Source organism: Ambystoma mexicanum, chromosome 3q (assembly GCF_040938575.1).
Source record: "Ambystoma mexicanum isolate Mex_15411 chromosome 3q, UKY_AmexF1_1, whole genome shotgun sequence".
Lineage (NCBI taxonomy): Eukaryota > Metazoa > Chordata > Amphibia > Caudata > Ambystomatidae > Ambystoma > Ambystoma mexicanum.
Genome location: NC_090926.1, coordinates 566,891,769 through 566,904,142, shown reverse-complemented (window position 1 = coordinate 566,904,142; position 12,374 = coordinate 566,891,769). Strand labels below are relative to the sequence as shown.

Sequence of the window (12,374 nt, the reverse complement as noted above, 5' to 3'; positions counted from 1 at the left end):
ATTTCCCTCCCCAGAAGTGAGCGCTTTGTCGGGGAGTTAAGCCCCTTAATGTTGAGGGAGCCTATTCTGAGGGACTCGGCCCGGCCCTTCCTCTCATTCTGTATCATTAGTTCTATGCCTTGCATTCATCTTTTCCCCGGTCATGTGGAGATTGTCCCGTTCCCTTGTTGAGTTTGGTTCGTTCTGGGCCCGCGGGCCTCTAACTACCTCAGCCCCCCCCCTCCCTTCCCAGTTCAAGACGCCTGCCAACGGGCAAGCCACCAGGGTGAGAGAGTATCCGTACCTCGCAGGACTCTCGATGAACTCTGTGTCCCCGGCCGGGATTGCAAAACAGGTGTCCCTGTGTTTTTGGATCAAAAGTCATTGTTCACCTGGTCTTCCCCAGCTTCCGACGTGGGGGTGTTTGGTTTTCTGAATTTTCTCCTGACCTTTGTCTTCTTCTTCGTGGACCAAGGGCCCTCAGGTTGTCTACGGGGATCAGGCTCCATTTGTGTACCTCCTTCGTTCCCTCCCTCCAGGGAGTCGCTCTTGAGCACTTGGAGGACTTGTGTGGCTTCTTTGCCGCTGATCACCTTGTAGTCTACACCAGCTCGCTCAAAGGAGAGGGCGAACGGGAACAACCATCTATATCTTATGTCCTGACTGGTGAGCCACTGAGTGAGCGGGCGGCAATCCCTCCTGCGGGTGAGCGTGAGGGTCGAGAGATCTTGGTAGATCCTAATTGTGTCCCCTTCAAAGATGAAGCTCTCAAGCCTTTTTGCCTTCTCCAGGTCCTCCATTTTTTCTCTGTACCGAAGGAAACGCACCACTATAGACCTCGGGGCCCCTCCTCCGCCCCCTCCACCTCGATGTACCCTCTCCAGCTGGACCTCCTTCCCCCCTTCCAAGGCAAAGAGTTCGTTGATCAGTCCTTGAACCTTCCCTCCCACATCGGCCGCCGTCTCCCCTCTTTGCTATATTTTCCAAATCATCCATCTTCAAGGTTATGTCCTCATCTCTCATTTCGAGGTCCGTTAGTCTCGCCTCATATAGTAGTAGCCACGAAGATGTCTCTCGTTGGTCCGCCTCGCCCCGGGTTGGGCTTGAGGGGACGGGTGTCTGCCTCATTTCATGGACTCAAGTCCTTGGAGCGTGGGCATGGGGCCCGGGCTGTATCGTGAGTGAGGGCTCTGCTCCGGAGTGCGGGGCTTCCCCGCGATCGGCGAATCAAAATGTCGACGTCCCTGCGAGTCCTCTGTAGGGGGCTCACAGGTCTGTACGCAGGATGGTGGGGGCTCCCGCTCCGCTCGGCTTCTTCTGAGCACCCTCGTACATGGGGGATAGCTCCCTCTGTCGCCGGGCACCCGCGGGCCTTCGACGGGCGGCGCTTGTCTTGCTACAGCACTCGCCACGGGCCGCGGGCACCGGAGCCTCACCACGCGCTCCGGGTCTCCTGGCGTGTACCGTGCGCGTAGGGGGGCATCCTGGTCTCAGGCAGCGGAGACAGCAGTGCGGCCAGATGGTGTGCGCATGGGGCCCCGCTCGTCACCGGTCCGCTGGCAGCCAGTCGCCTTTGGCGGTCTTCAGGGGGGCTGGCCCCTCGGCCTCGGGCGGTGCTGAATCCGGGCCCTTGATCGGGGGCTTCAATGGGGGAGATTGCCCCGGGTGCTGGTCCTCCCTGGTTTCAATGTGAAAATCCCGGCCGGGGATTGAAAAAGGCCCACTAGGCACCACGAGGCAGGAGGAGCGCGAGCCTCACACGACTTGCATGCTCTGCGCCCTCTGGCGGTCTCCTACAGATAGGTTTTGAAATGAATCCTTTTCTTTACAGGTAGCTAATGTAGCATAAGTAGGGCTGGCATAATTTGTTGCAAACTCCTCATTCAGGGGAGTAGCCTTGCCGCTAGTAGAGGCTGTTATCCTCATTCAGGGGAGTAGCCTTGCCGCTAGTAGAGGCTGTTATCATAGTCTAGTCTGGATACTACCAGCGAAAATACAGCCATGGTTCTGTGCGACAAGCGCAGAATTGGAAAAAGCAGCTTCTAGTGATTGCTCGGACCTGTGGTTCAAGTGTGTGGGTGATGTACATTGTGGTTACAAGGTTTCTTGCCGTGGTGGCGATATTAGGCAAGGGCCCATTTCTTCAGGCCAAGGGATTGTGGAGGTGATGGATGCTCTTGTATTGCAGAGCATCAATTCAGTTTTGGCTTACTTTCTGTTATCTAGGTGTCCACAAGCGCAAGGCATGTGTTAATATTAGGATTGATAGTTGACAAATTGTTCTCAAGTTTGTAGATCATTTGTGTGGCATCTGCATACTTGTAGCAGGCGATGCCAGATCCATGGATGAGGCCTAATAAGGGTGTCATGTAGATGTTGAATAGAAAGAGAGCGTGTAGATCCCTGGTTTTCTCAGCAGCCAGTGAGGCTACGATTTGTAAGAGCCCATGATGGTTGTTTTGGTTCTGCCCTTGAGGAAAGTATCCATCCAGCAAAGAGCTGTTTGTTTAATTCCGTTAACACCCAGGGCAGGGGAGCACACCAATCAGGTTGCTCAGATTGTGGGCTGAATCCTTTGGTTCAAGCCTACGTTCCATCTTTGGGCTATTAACATCATAGCTGCCAACGTTAGTATCACGTTAGTATCACTTTCGCTTTTTCCCTTGCCCTAGGTTCCCCCACCCAAGTGGTGCTCCTGATGCCTAAGAGGATCTGCGCCGGAGTTCTTCCATCTCCCGGACCAAAGCCCTGCTCCTGTGCCTCCCACAACCCTCTCCAGAATGGTTCGATTTTGGGGCAGTCCCACCAGATATGTTCCGCTGTGCCTATCAACCCACAACCCCTCCAGCACCTCCCTGAGGTCTTCTCTGCGTTCTCATTTGTGGCCATATTCCAACTCCCAAACACGAATCACCTGTTTAGTTCTTCCACATTTTGGAAGTTAAAAAGCTGAAAGAGTTTAAACGCCAACTTTTTACAAAGATTGGCATTTGTACTAATCACCGGGGGGGACAAAATGTATTATAAAAAGTAAGACCATATTCCATTCTAACTTGCATTATAATTCGTATTTAATATGCAGAATTAGATATTCTGAAACAAACTGGTACATTCTTTCAAGCACAATACATCTTTTTTAACTATTATAATTAAAATCCTTCTCACAACAGGGGTAGACTGACATTGCTTCTCCTCAGGTGAGAATTTTCTATCAAGTTCATATGAATAATTGTATTTTTAAATTAAATGGTGCTTTCACTAAACAGTCAGTCTAAACATCTTCTAGGCTATTAGATATAAAACACAACTATTGATTTTTGCCTTGTTTTAAAAAAAAATAGATCCAGGTTTATTGACAAGACTATATGACATACAAAAACCTTATATATAACATATGAATATCACCTCAATTGTTGCGGTGAGTATGAGTAATCATCACCCCTTACTCTGCATATATCTGTACTTGAATAATTCTTTTTGTAACTTTTTTTACTTTGCCACATCCACTTTGTTTTTGTAAACTTATGGAAACTTTCTATCTACACCACTACCTCCTGCTTTCCCCAGAGGAAGATCTCATACTACATTAGGGAATTGAAGCTTTTATTTTATGGCCAGGTCCTAATGTATTTAGCAATGAAAACCTGTATATTGGATATATGTTTTTGACCTGTTTGTGCTATTTTATTATATATTCACCCTTGTTTGTGTATGTAGAGTTTGCATGCTTATATTGTTTTAACACAGTTCATGAATTAATTTAGGTTGTGAGAATATAATTTCACCACGCTCATTTATTTTGTTTATTCTTTTGTGGTTTTAGATGTTTTATGCAATGTTCGGTTTTGCCTGTTTCCTTCAATAAATTACACACTTGCTGACTGAGTTCCTTAAAGATAACACTACATACATAACAGCCTGGCATGTGGGGGTCAGTTAAGAAACGAGTTCAGAGATCAGAGTGTAACAGAATACATAATTGGGTCAATACTAGACAAGGCGCTGTTGATTCTTATATTTTTGAATTACACCTATTTTCGGTGCAAGGCACAGGCAGATAACGTGATTTGCTAGGGTCACAGAGGTTCTACACGAGCCACGCAGTTTCTAGGCAAGTAGCAAACTCTGAAGCAATAAAAAACTGTTTCCTAGTTGCAAGGTAAGTTACTAGAGCAAATCTCTAGAGACATTGGCTTAGCAACAATTTTCAATGTGGTTAGCTCAGAACTGAAAACGTTTTTTTTGGCCTAAGCAATACAAATGTTTCCATAATAAAGAGTAAGTGTACTATATAAAGAAGGGCAAATAAAGGATGTCGATTACACGATCAAATCAATATATGACTTCTAAGAAATTTGAAATTCCGTGTAGAGAACTTCTGTCTAATAGCCAATTCCCTCACAATTTAGACAAAAGCCATGGATCAATGCACTAATGGGGCTAAGCACTAATAAAATTCACCCTTGATCTAGAATAAAACATGAAGTCGGAAAAAGCCCATCATGCTCACAGTTTACTTTACTGAAAACTCTACAACTGGGATGTTATGAACATTGCAGCTAATATATTTAGCACCAGGGACTAGCAAATGTTGGGGTCATTTTCTAGCATTACGAACATATTGGGGAGGCCTCATGGTCCACATTTTAAGAATGTTAACAGGGAGAGTAAATATTGATTCCTTATGTTATGTCGCATTATTTGCAAAATAGAAAAAGTATATTAGGTACTATGAAGGGCAAATGTCCCTGTTTTTGCCTATTTATTGGCAATGCATGGCAATGTTTATTGAGTTGTTTTGGCCATTGTTTAGAAATCGACAAGATAAAGTGCTCAGCGCCTCTGATGGAGTGAAATGCTAGTGGCTATGCTCTAGCTATAAGATTTTGTAACTAAGTCTGGACATGCGGATGCTTGAAGTAGCTAACACACTTTCACTTAATCTGTAGATGATGTAATGTTAAAATTATTTCTAAATCACACATTCACTAATCGCCATCTTGGCGCTAAGGGACCCCTACCGGAACTGCATTGGGCTTAGACATATAACTAAGCTAATACAGATATGTTTTTAAAGAGCGTCTAAGAGAAAGTGATCTTCAGTGACCTGAAGTGGGTGCAACAGTTGATTCCACAACCGAGCTGCCGGCACTGAGAAAGCTTGGCCCCCTATCCGGGAGAATCTAACGTGTGGTATCTTGATAAGATGTGCATCCTGCGGGTGAAGAGCTCGAGAAGGCACATAGGGACAGAACTTCAGTTGCTAATACTCCGCACCCACACCGTAGAAGGCACAGTGATACAAACTGATTTAAACTGAATTCGCTTAGAAACCGGGAGCACCTCAGTTTAAGCTCTGGTTAGTTTCAGCCTATTGCTGCTCATCCAGCCATCTACAGATTCCAAGGAAGACCTCCGCAGTCTCAGGAGATAGATCAAGATGGACAATGATCTTTATGTCACCCGCATCATAATAGCACAGGAAGCCAGGGGACTGGATGAGTTTTGCAAGAGGATGGATGCAGTAGATGAACAAAACCGGGGATATTACGGAGCGCTAAGGAACCCCACAGGTAAGTGGAGCTGGTGCAGATTGAAACGAGGAGAGTTACATTGACTGAGACCGATCAGTCAAGAAAGAGTTAAACGAAGATAAAAATAACCCCTGATAGTCCAGCTCCTGATAGGGGAGCAAGCACAACTGAGTGATCAAAGGTGCTGAGAACGAGTTAGAAAACCTAATAGCTCCAAAGGAGGTTTCAATATGGGTCATCTAAGAGATATACTTAGCGACCGATGGAGAAAGAATTGCCTTCACAATTAGCTGATTCTGTGCCACTTCATCATTGGACTAAATTGGAGCCCATAACATGAGGGCTGCCATCTGCAACTATCAGAGTGTTCGGGGTTTTCATTTACCCATCTATTGCTAGCGGTTAGAGTTTGCTTTTTGCTTGTCACTAACAGATCTACAATATTTACGCTGTAACTCTCTTTTTTGGTGATATCAGCGGAAAAGGCCCCTGCCGCCAGCCCTTTGTAACATCATCTGTTGCAGGGAATGCTTGTGAGAATCCTGCCGGTGCTGGCAATGCACCCATGCTCAGAGGTTGGAAATCCCTGGTTTATGGAGCTTGTGGAGCATAAAGCAGAAGACACAAAAGCATTCCCATTTTCATTTTTTGTGTGATTTAAAGTACACCTTTATTTTTCCTGTTTTCAAATAAATAATATTCATTTATTTTAATTTTTGCATAATTGTGTTTATGCTCTCTGAGAATGATGGTCAACACAAATGTCTTAAGTAAAAATGTAATGCATATTTGATTTATTAGAGTGCATGATTACACTGCTTGTGAGGTACTCCACTAATACATTTAACTCCTCAATAGGAATGGCGCGAAACAAATATTTTCCAAAGGGCTAAAATGGCTTTCCAATGATCCTCGTGTGCTACACAATGGTTTGCATGGGTTTCATCACAACGATCCTCTCCGTTTCCATAACAGGGGAACATGTCTATGACTGTCACTTTCCAGGTACATTAATAGTGTATACTGCCATGTATGTGATTACCTTTTCTTTGACTGCCCAAATGAATACAGTGTTTCGCTATTCAAATATTAGCAGGTTTCAACACATTCATGTAATTAAGCTGCAAACTGAATTAAGTGTACTGTATTAGCAAATAATATTTTAACAGGTTAACATTCGAATACTATGCTGCGTAAGGGGCTAAGACTGCTGAGTTTGCCCTGAAGCTATGCATTAAACACCAAATGCTTGGAGTTACCCCTTCTACTAGATTAGGATACTGAGGTTAAGGAAAGGTGAGAAACACGTTACTTCAAAAAAAAAGCATGAATAAGAAACTGGATTCTAGAGTCACTAAACTGCCAAAGAGATTACGCTAGACCAATGACCATGAAGAATATCAGTTAATCCTAAAATTCAATGAAAAAACCTTAGTAAAGGTGCAGTTAAAGGAATAGTTCGGTCAACATTTTTTATTGTCCCTACGGGTCGGCCATGTGTTTTTAAGCCTAAATCGCACGATTTTAGAAAAATTTCCTATGGACCTTACCCGAGTTTTTGTCCATTAAACGCACGCGAAAACAGGCACCAGGGCGCTGCCATTTTGTGATAATCCTATCACTTGCCCCATCGCCCCTGGCTGACCTGCTTTAGCGGCACTAAATCATATCCCCCGCCCCCGAGCCTGTCATCAGCAGATACTTACCGCCCATTTCACAACGCCAAAGCATGTCTCGTGTCAACAATCGCTGCGCTTGAGCTAATCGCGTGTCGCCATGGAAACGGCAGGAAGCCGCTTTACTCAATAAGTATAAACAGACCGTTTCACAACACACAGCAGCAGATTTTCGATTCCATTCCTCTCTATGTGTTACTTTGAGTATTCTGTGACTCGTTTCTGTGCTCTGGTCAGCTACCTTCGTTGCTTGTAGCCCATGTGAACAGATACCAGTACCACCGCTATAAATTATTTTCGTTTGTTTACCACACAATGGCTACAATAATTCCCTACATGTACGAGCCTGAGTATACCGAGGAGGAACTACTGGAAAGGGAAACATGCAAAAACGATGGTGCTTTGGACGGCAGTTGGCAGGACGAATCAACGGATGAAGACACTGGACCTAGTCGCATGGACGGTTTTTCCACCTGGTGCACATGCAGTCGGTGTGAGCTAATGCCAACCGAGGACGAGAACTGCTGCTGCTGTGAAAACTCGGGATGCGTGGCCTACATTTCGGAAGTCGAGCCATGGCTGCAATGCGTCACCGAGCTGCCAGACTTCAGGGCAGCCTGCCTCACACGGTCTGTGTTGAGGATAATGATGGTGCTTATGCACGAACTTCGCGCAACTGTTCGTCCTCGTAATCCGAGTAACGAGTAAGTATATTCTGCTTGTGATGCCACTCCTATTTCATGGTCTTCTACTATATCCAAAATTACATATACATATCATGTTAACGCATGAAAGTCGTTCAATAGTGTGCAGTCTCTAGATAGCATTTGCCCAAGCAGAATGCCATTAGTTACAAGAATTGACATTGACAAAAAACGTTTAATAAACGTATCGTGTTCATTTAAAAACAGTTTGTATCATTCTTTTTCACAGGTGGTACTGGCTGGTGGCCTAACGTTCCTTTACATGGTGGCTTCACGGGAGGCTTGGATTCCGCGTTCGAAGAGTAATACCCGTCTGTGCCGTTCATGCCATAAGAGAAACTTTCCTGAGTGACAGCAGTCAGTACAGGGGATTTTCCCTCGCTGTGCTGCAACCTGACCTGTACAATGTGTAAAGTCTTGTGTTTTTGTGCCATCAAAATAAGATACAAAATAAAACACCACATACATTTCAACAACGTTTGTTTTGATTTTTTAAATTAATGAAGTGTGTCTCCATTCAAGGATGGACGTCAGACATCTGTGCTCCGAATGGGTGAAGGTCAGGTCGCTGTGAAGCGGGGTGGTCACTATCTAAGCGAACATAACATACTCTCAATAATGCATGCACTAATTAACACTTGTTCAAAGTCTTTCAGTAGGTTATGTCTCTATAAAAGTCACACATATATCTATACTATCAATTAACATTGGATTATACAGGCCCTAGGTTAAGGGTCTTGACCACTATAATACACTGGTTGAAGTGGGGGGTCTGTGCTCACAAGAATCTCCGGTATGTGTAATTTGTTATTGATAGGCAACGATATACTGTGGTAGGGGTCTAATGTTAGTTGGGGATCTGCTAGGTGGGCATCATGGCGTGGTCAGTGGTCTGGCACATGAAGAGAATACCTTGCAGGGACACAGGGTCAGAATGGCAGTAAGTTTCCACTGGCGAGGGTACGTGGGCAAGGACACGTTTGTGGAGATGAACGAGCTATGTGCTTAGTTGAGGCTGGTTCACATGCAGGACAGTGATCTCAGAGGAAGAGTGATGTGTTCCATTTATTAGCTGTTGTAAATACCTCCGGAGTTTTCCAGTCAGAGTGGGAACGAGGGTGGCGGCCATGTGCTCTGTGCGCTGTACTATCGCAGTGAGGCCTGGTCACCAAGATAGAGTCAAAAGGGGGTACAAAAATGGATGCCCCGTGTCCTGCTCAGTGGTCCCATCTATGCGAATGTCAACCAAAGTTAACATCACATAAGGGCAAGGGGCGAACCCACTACTGGAGGCACTTGGTCCGAGCTTCTACTGAGAAGTAAAGGATGAGAGGGGCCTGATGGCCCCTCGCTCCCACACACTTGCCTGCACGCCCACCGGCCCATCCATCAACCCCCCCCCCCTATCAAAGGAATTTCGCACCCATGGATGAGCGCTGCCATGGTGTGCTGTCAGTGGCGATAACGGCCAAACACCATGTACACTTCAAAAGGTATCCCACGCCCGGGGGCAATCGCTCACATGGCCTCTTTAGACCCCATGTCTCCAGTCAGACCTCCCCTGAGGCAGGCCGCCCCCCTGCAATCCACATAAGTGTGTCTCCATTCAGCAGTCTTCCTGTGCCTTGTCTGCACGCCCACCGGCCCATCCATCCACCCCCCCCCTCCCCTATCAAAGGCATTTCGCACCCTTGGATGAGCGCTGCCATGGTGTGCTATCAGGGGCAATAACGGCCTGTTACGCTCACCTGGTTCCCACGGGGGCGCCGATCTGAATTGGCCAGCTGTTGTTTCCATCAGTGAGATGCATAGTGCCGAGATAATGGACTGGACTGGCCCCCCAGCTTCGTCTGTTTGGCTCGTAGGAATATCCTTCTGTAATGGAGAAAGGGAATTAACCACCTGTGGAGTTCGAGCGCTAACCCCACCTTCCCATCTCCCGTAGTTCTTCCCACAGGTCACTTCTGGATTCCCTCTATGCTCTCATCTGATGGTTTGGAAAGATGAGCTCTCCACTGGTCATCTACGCAGGGGCACGTAGATGACCAGTTTCTTCACTGGCGTGGAGGAGTTGGGGAGTTCCAGAACGGTATTGACTCAAAGAATGCCGGCGAGACGCCGTAAGTCTGTAGTTCAAAAAACGTCTGACCTTCACTCTGTCCAATTCCTTTTAGGTTGCTGAATTGCCCTTATGAAGAGTTCCACGTGGCAACCGGTAAGATGCAGGTAAGGGTTTATATTATCCGGCTCAGTTCGATAAAATGGTGTCAATGTATAACATGTGGCTTTTCCCCCATTCAGGTGCTGATGTGGTATGAGGTCTTGGGGATTGATGCCTCCTGCTGTAAAACCAGGTAAGTCTATTGGGAAAAAATCGGTTTCCCCTTATTGCGCCTTGCTGTTCTGTTGTTTCCCCATAGGGGCCGGGGCACGTCAGAGATGCAGCGCAGGCTGCGCCGACCCGAAATGAGGTACGTACCCCCTGTGGTAAATCAGGTAAGTCTTGGGGGGTAGCTTGTACAGTCTTAGAGTATCCCCTTGGCTCACCTTGCTGTTTTTGTCTCCTTAGGTGTCGGAGAGTGGCCGCGAGATGGAGAAGAGCGTGATGGAATGCTGAAGTGCTGCAAGACAGGTGAGTCCAGCTCGGCGCTGCAGGATGCGAAGTAAGGCGTTTTTAAAGACTTCTTCTCCAGCTCCGTGGCGTGATGGATCGGGATTCAGGTAAGGATTAAAGGTAAAACTCCTGTTCTGACCTTTCCTCCTTCTTTCTTCTTGTTTCCAGGAGCTCCGGACCCGAGGCGGGCGTGGCTGAAGACTGGAAGCTGCTGCAGGCACGGTGAGCGTTACGCTGCTGGATGCAGAATAACGCGAAGCGTGTGCTGCTGTCCGGGCGTGGTTTATATAGCCTTGGAAGTAGTCCCAGGTAAGTATTCTTCCACAGTCCCACCCGAGTAAAAATTAGTCCCTTAGGTAAAATAGTCCCTCCTAAGCCTCATTTGGCTTGTGGCTTCTTGCAGCATGGTCTGCATCAGGTAAGTTTGCAGCATGGTCTGCATCAGGTAGGTTTTCTACTATGAGCCTGGCACCCATGGCGCCAGGACTGACTCTATCCTTATGAGCCTGGCGCCATAGGCGCCAGGACTGCACCCAAACAGCCCCTAGCTGGGGTTTTTGGGCTTGCTCAAAATGGCATGATGCCTGCTTCTGGGGTTGCTGGGCCTGGTCTGGTTTCCCGGGGGCAGGCATCATGACACGGCCAAGGTGCCAAACACCATGTACACTTCAAAAGGTATCCCACGCCCAGGGGCAATCGTTCACATGGCCTCCACAGACCCCGTGTCTCCAGGCAGGCCTCCCCTGAGGCAGGCCGCCCCCCTGCAATCCACATAAGTGTGTCTCCATTCGGCAGTCTTCCTGTGCCTTGTCTGCATGCCCACCAGCCCATCCATCCACCCCCCCCTCCCCTATCAAAGGCATTTCGCACCCGTGGATGAGCGCTGCCAGGGTGTGCTGTCAGGGGCGATAACGGCCAAGGTGCCAAACACCATGTATACTTCAAAAGGTATCCCACACCCAGGGGCAATCGCTCAGATGGCCTCCTCAGATCCCATGTCTCCAGGCAGGCCAAGCCTGACGCTGGCCGTCCCCCTGCAAACCACATAATACCATGACATACACACGTCATTCATTCACAAACACACAAACACACCCCTGTTTCTAATACTTTATAAACCACTTGATATGTCTGATGAGAAAATCTTTGTGCTTTGCAAGTGAACTCCTGAACGTTCTACCTGAGAAGCACTGAGATCTATGCTAATCTGCTTGTCGTCATGCCATCTGTGACCACTTCGAGCAAACTCGTCAGTGTGCTACCTGTGGCCATCTACCTGTTCTCCCGCAACATACTGCTCGACCTGCTAAATCCAACTGTTTGTTGGTCAAGGTAAGGCCATGTATCCTAGTCATATTTCTGTCATTTTTAAATTTCTATCTATTTGCGATTAGAGTACCCAATAGTGCTATGTTCATTTGGCTCATTGCTATTGACTTCAGTTTCAATTGTTATGCTATTGATAGATCTATTTATTTTCATCTGTGGCAATTGTCATCGAATTGCATCCTTCGGAGGTCCAGTCTATAATGAAAGCATGTTTCCTTCTCGTGCAAGACAGAACATCCAAGGGACGAGTCACATGTTCAGAGTTTAGTCACATCATTTACAAATTTCTGCAACTTATGCAAACAGTAAGCCGCACATGATGAACTGGTATAGTTCCGGCGAGTAAAACAAACTTTGCATTGAACATTGTATGGTTCATTTACTTTTGTATCACATTTTTATTCATCAAGATTGTTTAATAATGTCGATATTTACTTTTCAGAATTTTCAACAATGCCTGCCTGTTCGATTAGCGGTTGTCCTTCGAAGACCCATGCTAAATCTAAAGGCACTACAATGCATGTATTCCCGAAAACTG

General features: G+C 46.7%; 1 protein-coding gene across 1 annotated transcript in view; it reads right to left on the bottom strand.

The window, feature by feature from the left end:
* Nucleotides 1–12,374, bottom strand: part of FGF18 (fibroblast growth factor 18) — a 985,397-nt gene that overhangs the window by 559,255 nt on the left and 413,768 nt on the right. The window lies entirely within an intron of this gene.